General features: G+C 33.8%; 1 protein-coding gene across 2 annotated transcripts in view; it reads right to left on the bottom strand.

Moving 5' to 3' along the window:
* Positions 1-11,539, bottom strand: part of LOC145266508 (cytochrome P450 7A1-like) — a 153,548-nt gene extending 142,009 nt beyond the window's left edge. Inside the window, exon 1 of one of the 2 annotated variants that reach the window (XM_080122369.1) lies at positions 11,457-11,539. The gene's annotated coding sequence lies outside the window, so the exon portion shown is untranslated. Of the gene's footprint in view, positions 1-258; positions 545-11,456 lie in introns of those variants that run through there. The other variant, XM_080122282.1, reaches the window with a different exon arrangement.
* Positions 11,540-13,831: the final 2,292 nt, after the last annotated feature.

Raw genomic sequence — 13,831 nt, 5'->3', positions numbered from 1 at the left:
TAAGTGTATTCTGCACGTTGTTACTATATTTCGAAACATACAGTTCGGAAATTAATTTAATTGCTATAAATTATTTCTTGAAATTTCGATTATAGTTCTTGACTATTAACTATACTGTACTCGACCCCATAATTGTTTTAACAACCCTAAATACATAAAAACGTCTTAAAAAGGGAAATAAGTCTATAAAGCTAACAATAAATTAAAGGATAATAAAGCTTAAAAGCAAAAGATAAAAACGGGCAAGTCAATACTCACGAGCGTTCCGCCAGCTCTAAATCGTTAGAACAAAATGGAGATCACATATATTCGCTGCTTGAAATAAACCGGTGCCGTGCAGAAAATGTCCATTTACAATTGAGTACCTGCTCAATAGAATCTCCGTCTGGCGTGGCAAATTTTATTACATTTTTTTTTTTAATTGTGGTTTTCAAAAAGTAAAGAACAGGAAGGCAGTTAAAAATAAAATAGATTTGTGGTTTTGCAAAGGTTAAAAGCTGAACCTCCATGTTCTTACACATATAAACCACGAAACGGAAATGGCGAAACGAAGATCTATTTACACTTACTTAAATTATTAGAGGGACCCACCCACTTAAACATTGACTAGGTATTTTCTACAAAATGCATTATTTTCTTTTTCTTTCTTTTTTTTTTTTTTAGATTTATAATATGAAAATGTTAAAAAGCAAGTGCAGACGAATCATCTAAAAGGTAATCGCGGATATCCGAGTTGCGACAACATATCGCGGAATATGTAGAAACAGACAGACGAAAACAAGTGAGGCAATGATTTGGAAAACCTGATCATTACATTCGCATATTTCTGATTCATACAAGTTTATTGAATAAAGAACATTATTCTACTTCTTCTCCGTCTCCATCTTTTTTCTTCTTCTCGAATTTCACCCTCCATTAGCACAATTTATCACCAAACAAATAGCACTAGAATCCTACAACCAACACTGCTATAAGTCCAGGTTGTAATAAACCCTTGCATAAAAAAGACGAATAATAAATGAACTGAAAGTAATCAACTAACAAGTTATCGACATCCACCTAATTTTAAAGTTTCCCATTTCTTCAAAAAAATACCTAAAAAATCTTTAAAAATAAAAGTTAAAAGAATGTTGTCCTTTCCTAGAAAAACATACACAATTGGTTGTTTGCAACTAAAAAAATATTCAGCTAGTCGAACGCCTTAGTATCGATTAATCTCAGGAATCTTCGTAAGTTCTAAAATTATTCGATGGTTATTCTTCACAAGCATGTATATTTGTGTTGCACCCCTTATATAGCGCAACATTGAAATATATGGTTCATAAAAGTTTTACTGGGGCAAACACTTGATTTATAAAATTAAGCATCTAACCTCTAAATGTTATTTGTCATTTAGGCTTTTGATACGACAAAGATACATGATAAAAATCATAATTTTTTTTTATTGGATTTTAAGCATAACCATATCGTAGAATGCAACTTTCTGTTTTGACTTTTAATTCGAACTATAAATTACATTTTGGAAATTTAAAAACTTCGAAATCAGTTTGAAATTTCGAATAACCACGACCAATAATATCTTAGCCATTTATAAACAATATAAAAGTAATAGGTTAATGCTATGAATTGATATCCAGAGAATGTAAGCAATTACAGAGTAAATCTCCAGTCTTGACGGAGTATGCCTAGTCGGTTCCGGAAATGGTCGAAGCAGTTTAGATTTCAAAATCATACTTTTTTATGTTTCTGAATTTTTGAAATGAGATATTTGCGTTATTTGGACTATTCGAACTAATACTGCCAGCTTGAGTGTTATTCTCAGGTTTCGACCGAAGTATCATTCGATCTTCTAAGATTATCTTATCGGACTCGGGAATCTTTTTGTCGAACTCAGAAAGAAAGACACTTAGCGCCACCGATAAATTATTAGGTAAAATTTAATTCCGCTTATCTGAAGGTTGAAAGTTCAATATTCGGTGCGGGCGATATTAAGAATATAATTTCGAATGGTTAAACGCTTCTACGCGATAATAACTGGCGGAAAGGGAGCATGCTACCCCGTGGGTTAAATAAAGGGTCATGTTTGAAGTTCTGAACAGAAAACTGAGTTCAACAGAAAGATTCCTAGGTTCGACAACGCATACCAGAAGAAGAACGGAGGTTTCATCGGCCAAAGCTTTATGAGAAGAATAATCATAACTAAAACAACAGTTACGACTAATTCAAACAACACACGGAACTGACTTCGTAAGTACTAAAATATGTTCAATACCCAATCATCAGAAGTACCAATAATGTTACAAAGTGTTTATATATAAACACGTAGACACTCAGGACCCAATATGTTGTAGCAGAGTACGTTGTAAGGGACATAAGACTAGACTCCTTTTGTTTTGTAACGACAACATTAATTTCAGTGCACTTTCCCGAATAAAACGTGATCGTGCTGCTTTTCTCTAACTTATGTCCCCTCGAAGGTCATTGTCGGTTTGTGCACACGTTCTTTTTATAGTCGTGATGCCTTACGGTGACGTCATTTCGCACTTGCTCGGCCTTTGTATACAACCACCATAAGAGTATGGTGGTTATATATATATATGTATATATATATATATATATATATATATATATATATATATATATATATATATATATATATATATATATATATATATTATGGCTATTATCAAACTCGAAAGTACAGAATCGAAATCTATGTTTTGTTGAAATAAAACAGGTCATTAGAAAACACCAAGCATTACAGTTTAGCTGTGTTCCTAAACCAAGTATAAGATCTATTGTCAGCTATCTTTGCCATATCAAATAACCTTTATTTTTTTTCCTTTTCCAGATTATAATTTTACTTTCGAATGAAAACGAACAGATGCATTGTTGTAACATGGTTAACGGTGCAGAAATCGAAAACAAAGCAAAGTATGCAATAAGTGTATGATTTTTAAGTGTGTGAATTGATTGCATGATTTATTATTTCTGGATTTGTTATCATCACGTTTACGAGTAAATAAGAAAAAACTAGCGGCCGATTCTGTTTGGACATGGTCCCTAATTTCACGTGTTAAGTATACCAAAATAAAGTTAACCTTACTAATTGCTCCAAGTTCGGAGTCCAGTAGTAAGGTTAGTCATTTTTTAAACACACTTTGAAGAAATGAATCACCTACGCCAACATGTGGTCTGCCATTTTAGTATGTGTTGCCGTTTCTTAAAGAAAAAATATGAACGAAAACTCATGTTGAAATATTAAAAAAAAACTTTGACCAACTATCAGAGGTTCGAAACTATAAAGGTCTGTAGAAAATAAAAGAATATTGCGTTTGGTGACAGTTATATATATATATATATATATATATATATATGTATGTATGTATATATATATATATATATATATATATATATATATATATATATACGGGTGTGTGTGTTTATTGGTTTTCTGATATTTTTTTTCAGTGAACAATACTGCTTTACGTAAGCTTGTTTGATTTATTGCTAAAGAAAAACTTTTAAAACACAGTTGTTACTTTCAACACATATGGTTGTCTGAAGGTCATCTGATGCTTATCAAAAAGTAAGAGACATAGAAGATAAAAGCATTCAGCAATAGAAAACACACGCAATTGATTCATTTGATTTATCCAGTACTTTAAGGAAATATTGAACACGTAAAGAACAAAGAATATAATGGTGAGAAAGGTGAATGAATCCAGTTTACTGACATTCATTTCCAATGTCACGCGTCACGAAAAATCTGACGCAAAATAATAAGGCGCCATGACTTGAATGATATTTTACGAAGCTTTGTTTTTTTTTTAATGGGAATCGCTCGAGACAATGCCTGAGACAATTGCTGTAAGGGACTTACAATAACTAAAAATGATAAACGCAAAGGCAGGAGATGCCTATTAATTTTAATCTTGAAATGACCAAGGGGGAAAACAGTGATTGGGAAAGCGTTTTAGGAAACAAGCTACTGGATTAGGAAGGTGTATTACGTTGAGATGTCTAAACTGTAATATATAGAGACCATTACAACAATGATTTAAGATGCAATAAACAAAGCAAACAATTCTGAAGAACATATTCCATAGTATTATTTATAAAAACGACGGCGCTTCTACATCATTTGGACGAAATTCCGGAAATCGCAATACTGAATTTCACATGAAAACAATGGTATCTTCGTATTTTTAAGATGGTCATACCCTCAAAATACAAAAATCAATATAGAATAGTTATTTATTAAAGAAAATAAAAAAAATAGAATTTGATGAAAATGATCGTAAGACACAGAAGTGTTCAAAAGGGAGGTGTTTGTCCGTTTTAATTTATACAAGATGGCGGCTATTTTTCACATGCTAGCACGATTAAAGTTATTTTGTTTAATAATTCATCAATATTCAGGAAATTCCGAGTATATAATTTTGAAACTCCATTGTAACTTATTAGAATTGACAAAAAATCAGTTGAAACAATTTCTTTTTATCTGAAAACTCCATTTATCGACTACAGAATCTCGTCGCAATTCTGTAGAAGCACCAAAAACTAAGAGACAGAGAGAGAGAGAGAGACAGAGGGAGAGAGAGAGAGAAATAGGCTTAGAAAGACGGGTAGAGTAGAAAAGATGCTGCTAATCAAATTACAGATGCGTTTCGGCATTTTATTAAGAACCCACTAATGTACCAACCCAAATACAACAGAAGTACACCCTACACGGTATTAGAGTAGATATATAGAGATAAAGAATAACCTCGCATTTTTGTAAATGTTAAGAGAGAGAGAGAGAGAGAGAGAGAGAGAGAGAGAGAGAACTGAATTTACGAAAAGTCGAATGAGTAATGAATTTTATATATGAACGCCAAGAAAAAAATGCCAAGAAAAACGGGCAAGTTTCACAGTCGAGTTGTCCTCAAGAGCAGAAACATCAATGAGAATCTCAGGAAGAAAAAGGGCACGCCTACGATTGAAAGCCACGAGTTGTCATAAAAGGATTAAACGATATAAACCATTTCGTTCTACTCATAGGCGTTTATTTATTTATTTATTTTTTTTACCTTTTAGAATGAGTAACACTAGTTTTTACCTGTTGGCTAAGGATAAAACCGAGCATCTATTTACTGCCTGGTTTAGTCGAAGGAGATATGCAACGATTACGGCCCAAATCTCCAGAAATACTTTTTTTTTACACGTATGACGCGTATCTTCACTTTGTGTTCATTACGTCACTTGCTTGGCACGTTCGCTAATATTCGTAACAACGCCGGCAACTATCATCATCGCCATCTCCATTGCTTGTAATATCATAAATCTTATTCTCGCTACCTTATTTTGTTATACCAGCCCGTCGGAAGTTCTACTTCTAACAATTGACTTATATACCTGTATCCAGTGTATGATCATAAGTTCTGTTAGTCCTAAATAACCACTCGTATAAATACTGATCAGTCTCAATGTCATTGAATTAAAAAAAAAAAACATTTTTTCACCACCTGAATTTGATGCCTGTTTATTCAGTGTACTAGGAGAGTGAGGGAGAAATTCTTCTATTCTTCAGCAAGCAATATTTTTTTTACATTCAAAGTCGACATCGTATATAACTGTTCTTTCGTATAAAAGCAAGATTACAGAGAATCGTTAGTCTACTGAAATTTCCGTAAAATACATCAAAATACCCGTAAAATATAGTCGGTACAATCTGATTATCTAATACCAATGCACATTTGGAAAATCTCTATCTGAAACCAACACCATACTTTTACTGCTTTTAGTTGCAATATTGAACTCTATACGACATAATCACATTTGATACACCATCGCAGTTAAGCAACAATGAGCCTAACCAGCACCAAATGGATGACTATTTGCGACTTTCAGGTTCTATGTATGCTCTTTGCTAATCTCGGCACTGTTTCCAGTTGTTGTGGACTTCTCCTTGCCACTGGACTCAAACAGTTCCGATTCAAGAGCGGTGTAGCTGGGATTGCGCAACCCTAGCCACATAATTACACGCGCAGCTGCCCCTGCAGAGGGTATCCTTTGTCTTTCGAGACTGAACAGAGGCATCGACTCGTACGATATTTTAATGCTAAATCCATTTTGGTGTACTATTTCAGTATAATGTACGACCTTTTAATTCAGCCGGGTAATGCAGTGATAATTTCGTTGTTCCTAGACCGTACTCCCAGGCATGGCCTTCTCATTTGAGGGTAGTGTTGTATCTGTCTTTATGTCATGAAAGAATATTTCTAAGCATTGCATCTCATTTGAGGTTTGGTAGCGTACGTCAGCAAGAACGTTGCACAGACTGTTGTTTATTAAGCAACTCAAACTATACATAATAGCAAAACATACTGTTATTAGTTTATATAATGTTTTTTATTATTTTAATTTTGGTTTTGATAGACGAAAAGGGATGAGTTAATTTGTACAGCGATATTTCAGGGTAATACGTGTGCCTTTGTTGTTATAGAAAAGCGATAATCAGAAATGAAAAATCTCTTACGCCTAGGAATAAGAAAAACATCTATAAAATTAAAACAGTAGACGGTATGTGGGTGTATGTGCGAAAATATTTAACCGATAAACCGATATGTGTGAAAATATTTAACCGATAAACACAACTGAAATTAACAGGAAGTAGTAATGAAAAACACGCACAGAAATATGTCGGCAAGTTAAAATACAACATTTTTACATCAAGTTGTCGACATATTTGTATTACTTTTGCGCATGCGCAAACCCATTAATAGCCTGAGGTCTTTTAATTTGAAATCTTCTATATCTATCTGTAGATTAGTCAAACCGTAAGGAATGCGAGTGGAGAGCTGAGTGGTTTGCTTTCTAGCTGATGACATCCAAGTCATTTATTAAAACATTTCAAATTAGTTTTATATATTAGGTAAACTATAATAGTCAATAGAGAATTAACTTTCTTAACAAAAAATATGAGATCTGCATGAATTAAAATATATTTAAGTGCCCCCCTTTAAACTAGTAATACATAAATTTATTCATATACTTTTTTACATGAAGAATCTGATTTTGTTATCATCTTTGTAAGATAAAAACTTTCCCCACATAAAAAAAAACTATGTATTTGCATAATACATCTTGCCACGTTGAATATACATTTTTCCGTAATGGTGAAACAAGTAAATAAGGCCTTGTTTTTTTTTTTGTTTTTTTTTTTTACATTAAAACGTGTAAAAATATACACACCAGAAAGCATTCTATATTTCGCCCACACGTGGAGTATTGTTACCACGCCGGGGTTGGTGGCTCTATAACAGCAGAGTCTTATACTTCATAGGTCTGCTCTGTCGGTAAAGCTCTAACCTCTGCCCCATCACCGCAGTATTGCATCCCTGTGCCTACTGTACAAGTACTTTAATGGAATGCGTTCCGATAAACTCATAGTACTTGTTCTCCCCTCGATGTACATCGCCACGACTAACCCGACAAATGTCAAAATACCACCACTTCATTATTGACATTTCTAAAAACTTTATACTCTAATATTTTCTTCCGATTGATTACTAAACTTTTGCATTCCCCTTTCTGTTTCCTGCTTCACTGAATGTACTAACCTGCAGAAGTTTAAATGTAATGTGAACAAACATCTTACTTCTCAATTCCCTACAGTCGTCTATTAGACACGATATCAAATCACACCCTTGCATTCCAAGTGGCCTTATATCGTTTCTGAGGCGAAAAGGAATAAAATAAATATAAAAGTTTCTCCAAACGCACCAAATATTTATAAAATCTGGTCGATATTAAAAGTATCGAATCTTAAATCAAATACAAACTCATCATCTGCTAACGGCTTCACCTGGGCGTAAAATACGATTAGATATGATATTTTAATTTGTCCAGATTTCGTATACATTATTATAGAGACGTGATTTCAAAAGTAAAATAAAAAAAAATATTTGGGTACCATTAACTAGAACCGAAACCGAAACTGTAGCATTCAAAGCTGGTGACGTTACCACCATATCAACGTGCACGCACATGAACAGATTAAAAATAAACAAGGCATTATTTTTTTTAATAAGCAGAAAAGTGTTAATTTTAACTATTTTAATCCGAAAGGCACTCCGGAGTTTTCCCGGAAAATCCGTTCTGTTACATTTTTATTCATATCGTGTTTAATAAGTTGTGCAAAATTTCAAAAGAATTCCAAGGCTTACTTATTGAGAAAAGTGCAGACAGACGAACAGACGAACAGATAAGGGTGAATTTACAAGTCCACCCTCTTTTTCTCGGACGACCAAAAATTAAAAATAAACTAAGATGAACGTACAAAATGTATAACGATTTTTAAAAAAATTTTGACCAAGTTTTGAGTTCTAAAAAAACTATTTTTACCGGTTAAATATCAAATCATTTGAGGCCCCTAGCGCCGCACTGCGACTTTTAGATTAGAAAGAGATAGGGGTTGAAAATATGGAAACAGCCAGACATACATATAGCCATTTATATATCAGATTACTATTGGAGATTTGGTATCTGTTAGTCAATAATCCATGCTATACTATTATCTTTATTAATCAGAAGTGGAGTATCAGTTCGGTAGTAATAATAGCATTCTCGCAAGCATTACTCTTTTTTTTGTGGGGAAGAGGGGTAATGTCTTGCAGTTAAATCTGAATTTTTTTAATTTGAAGTTCAGTATGGTTTAATTTATAAAAAGGCACAGAAAGAAAGAGAGGGGGAGAAAAAGAGACGGGGACGGAAGAGGAAATATGGAGAGAGAGAAAGCAGAGATGTGTATAAATGTTACTACAAAGATCACGATCGTTTGATTTGATTCGAACGCTTTTATAACTATTTTTTTTATCTTCGTGACGCCTATAGATCTAGACGTTTCGTCTAACCACAGAACAAATACAATAAGAAATCTCATTTATATTACATTGTAGAGCTTTCCTGTCACACCGATAAAGCCTGCGTAACCACAAGAAAAACACACACACACACACACACACACACACACACACACACAAAAAAAAAACGGTATCTTTCGCAGCGACATGTACCAACAGGTAAAGACCGGAAATGTAATCATACAGAACAATTTGCAGTATAGTAGAACCCCGGGATACCGTGACCTTAGAATACGTTTTTTATCAGGTTACGATGTAGAATACGATGTTTGTTTTTTTTTTCGGCTCCTGGTTACAGTATTAGTACCGCCTATGTATCGTCCTTCACGACTGAGACAATTTTTTTTTTATTTTTGTACCTTTTTCCACCTTAAAAAACGACCCTGATGTCTTACTCTGTCCCGTGGGGAGGCATTGTAAATAGGTACTTATAATGTTATATGATTATATTCATATGTATTGTATACTGTACTATATTTTGTTACTAATTTTTAATGCTGTATTCCGAGGTTGTGCCGTATTTAGATTACTCGAACTAATGTCGAGTGTTTTTCGCACAACATTTCGGCCGATGTAACCTCCGACTTTCTGTAAGTGAACTCGGGAATGTTTCTCTGAAACTCATGAATCTCTACGGAATTTCGGACAGGAACTCTCTGTATTTAATCCACGGGGATAGTATCTTCTCGTTTCGTCAACCATGACCGGATAGAATTCTTAACTAATTCACAATTGTATTTTAGCATTGCCAGCGCTGGGGATTGAACTTTCAATCTTCAAAAGAATGTCACTGAGAACTGAAATGAAATAAAAGTACTTTATCCGTCACGTGAGAATAACACCCAAGATGAGAACAGTAATTCGAATAAAAGAAAAGAATACAAACTATTACATCTCCTCACTTTAGAGAAACAAGTTAAATTATGTGTTGGAGCGCATTATAAGAGACATCTATTGCCATTTGACTTTAAAGCGATCATGTTGTAGTTTACATATAAGCAGTCCAACGGCAAGGTATTCTAAAGAGCAGAAACTTTTATGAAGAAGCTCTCTCAGTTGAAAGGTCACCAAGCTCTAGGCACAGGGTGGGGGTGGGGGTTCCTTGAAATAGCAAAGCGGCTGCTCGCTGTGCACATTTTACAAGTTTTACAGTCACAGACTGAAACTAAGTCAAACATCCGTTTACATTAAAAGTAAGCGAGGAGCAGAGAGAGACTAACAAAGTCTATTCTGTGATAGAAATGTGGCTGTAAACAATGGGTTTGTATTTCTTTTAACATTATTGTTGTTTCACATCCTCATCTTGGTTGTTATAGTCACAGCGTTTTGGCCGTTTTGCCCTCCGGCCTTCATCAGATGTTTTGTATCAAACTGGGGAACCGTTTGTTAGGAGTCTCAAACCCAACCCTTTATTATTATTACGGGGGTACCGTGTTCGGACTCCAGCTAGGCTCTGGGACATAGTTGCTGATTCTCTGTTTTGAATGTTACTTTTCACTGCCTTCGTTCAGGATTGAACTCAGCACCTTTGGGTAACTGTAAACTTTGATACAACGTTTAGGACCATTCGGTCATATGTCCTAGTATATAGGTACTTATTACCTACATACTTACCTCTCCACTAGGGGAGAGTTAGATACATAGTTTGTTTTTAATTGAAAAAAAAAATCCAGCTAACCACACAAGGGCTACTATTATTTCATATATCCACAAAAAATATTAGGAGACATATCTTATGCATCAATTATTAATATTTACTTCAACAGTGCTCAATACGTCAGCAGAGCTAGAAAGTAATTTATGAAAATATATATAGCAATTAAGCTATACAGAATTTTCTGCGTTTTACCCTCATGAGGACTTGTTAGGCTAATGCATTGATTCCATACATTAACTTAACGAGTCTTTACGGTAATGAACCGCGGGAAATTATGCGTAGTTTAATCCCATATCTATATATATATATCTATAAAAAAAAAGAGAAAAGAGTTAATAAAACATGTTAAAAAACACTTTGAAAAAGAGTTAAAAACATATTTAATCTGAAAAGGAAACACTTGATATATATATATATATATATATATATATATATATATATACACACATAACATATTACATAAAAGGGACATCCTAGAACGGAAGATAAATTATTTGAATAAAATAGTATTTATAAAAATGAATTGCTTGGTCTAAAAGGATTTCTCCTTAACTGGTTGAGGAGAAAATAGATGAAGTGCGGTCTTAGAACAAATATTACATTATGTCTCTAAACAAAAGGAGAAAATAAACCGTGTCTGTTGTTTTCGTTATTTCTGGAACGAAGGGCGTCATTCTTGTATTTTTACACCGCAAGAATAAAAATAGCAAACCAAATTATAAAGACGTTTTCTGTGGTCCTATTTGTGACGGGAGAGAAGGGGCTGAGTCCGTTTTGTCACGCTTTTCTTTTTGTGTCTTAGTAGATCGTTTCACAAGAAAGAGAGAGAAAGCGAGAGGAAGAGAAGGAGAGAGAGAGGGACAAAGTGAAGGAGGAAATAGCGCCAAACTCACCGATATTTGACCACGTGGCTAATAATTTCTCCTTAACCGATACGTTTATCCTGCAACATTAGACTATGCTCCCATTATTTCTGTGAGCATGCATCCGGTCATAGCGTGGCACGAATTGCTTTATTTATCTTTGAATATATATATATATATATATAAAATGGTTTTCTTCAGTCTTGACAGACTATAACTGTGAGGGTGCCTGAGCGTGCAGTTTTTGTTGCAAGATTTACGCAATCTCCAACGACACCTCTTCTGAGGCGACACTGTTAAATACAAGAGGCAAGTGGAGGTTCAGGACGAATGGAAACAATGCCGAGATAAACGGAAAGCACATACAGCGCCTAGAATTCCCAAATGGTCACCCATCTAGTACTAGCCAGGCTCGACGTTGCTTAACATCGGGAATCTGACGAGAACCGGTGTGTCAACATGATTATGTCCTGTGTGTGTATATATCAACATGATTATGTCGTGTACGTATATATATATATATATATATATATATATATATATATATATAGAGAGAGAGAGAGAGACAGACAGACAGGCAATGAAAGATATATAGCATGTGTAAACAAGAGGTATTAGTATATACACGCACTCTAAAAGCACATACATTTGAAAAGAAAAGAACTATGAATTAATATATCTGAAAGAAAACATAATGCTAAAAGTGAGAAAAAAGAGAAAAACGTAGACTACACAACACTTATCAACAACTATAATAAAGGGCGATGTGTATTTATTTTTTTATTTCTATATATCTCTCTCTTTATCTTTTACAAACGCACACACAAACATATACACGCATATATATATATATATATATATATATATATATATATATGATGTAACGGAATAGTTCATAAAAACCCATAAGAACAAGAGCAGCAAATCCATTATCTTTTTTATCGACTTGTATTAACCTTCAATAACTATGAATTATTTAAGAAAGCACTAAAATTAGCAGACACTGTAACGGACATTTTAAAATTAGAAATCGAGATCATTAAACTAGCTAGGAAAACCTTAAGGATGAATTATGGACAAAGAATGACAGGGTAAACTATTTTAATGTAACGATAGGATCTCCAGACTTTTCGTTGGTAGGGCTATATTTATTGGAGGAGGTTAATGAGGAGATGCCGGTGAGGGTTTTTACAGGGAGGATGCTTTATTCCTAGTTAATTCAAGCGATAAGATTACAGAAAAAATGAGGAAAAATGTCAAAGGATTCTTTAACGAACATAATTTAGAAATAACTATAGATAGTAACTGTAAAAGTTTGATTTCTTAGGCATAACCTTAAATATCTACGATAACACTTATGAACTATACCACAAAGCAAACCAAATCGAACATTATTTTGCATTGATTTTAATTCCAACTATCCCAAATATATGTAAAATGCGATAATCAGTACTATATATTAAAAGAATTTCCGGGCTATCCCAAAATGAATATATATTTAACAAAAATAAAACTGCTACAATGAAGTGAAGCACTTACGAGATCTGGTTACAATGGAAATATAAAATTTATTTAGGAGGCTGATTATAAAATAATAGGATAAACCATACAATTTCATATAACATGGCAATGAAAAAAAGAAGTAACGCTAAGAATGAAAATGGGCTTAAAATAGTAATAAGGACAAAAAAGAAGTCAGTAACAATGCTGAAAAGCATAGGAGTAGCGATAAGGTAAAAATAAGAGAAATAGGCGAAGGAAACAAGTTTGGTTACCCCCCCCTGCACAGTAAGCATATTCTTAATGATATCCCTAGAGAATTATATAAAATAATCGAGAAAAACTTCCCACCTGAAAACAGACTAAGTAAAATAATAAATAGGAAAACGGTCACGTTACATTCTCGACCGCGGCAAACCTCGCCAGCACTATAATAGGCTCTAACAATAGTAAAATCAACAGAATACTAAATGAAGCCGGTGAAATAGATTCAGGGAGAAAATGCAATTGTAGGGGACTGGTGATTAATTGCTTGATTTCTGAAGTTGTATACAAATGTGAAGTTAAGGTGGATAACAGTAGAAACATATATTTGGGTGACACGGGTTGTACGTTCAAGAGCAGCTAAAGAAACCACATAGCATCATTTAAAAGAGGACCTGTGAATGAACCTAATAGTGATAGAAACAATAATGTAAGTGAGAATAGTACTAGAATAATTATTAAAATAAAAAGAAAAAAACTGCATTAGAGGATTGCGTCAGAAAACTACGTAGAAATAATAAAGAATCCGAAATAAAATGGGTAATAGTTAAAAAGTGTAGAAGATACCGACGTAGTAAGTCAATGGAACCTTTACTCACTTGAAGCTTATCACATAGCGCGTTCTAAAGAAGTAATTTTAA

The sequence above is a fragment of the Euprymna scolopes genome, chromosome 1, assembly GCF_053919585.1.
Source record: "Euprymna scolopes isolate OS-2025 chromosome 1, ASM5391958v1, whole genome shotgun sequence".
NCBI classification, from domain to species: domain Eukaryota; kingdom Metazoa; phylum Mollusca; class Cephalopoda; order Sepiida; family Sepiolidae; genus Euprymna; species Euprymna scolopes.
Note: the sequence above shows the minus strand (reverse complement) of the source record. Positions and strands in the feature narration are given on the sequence as shown.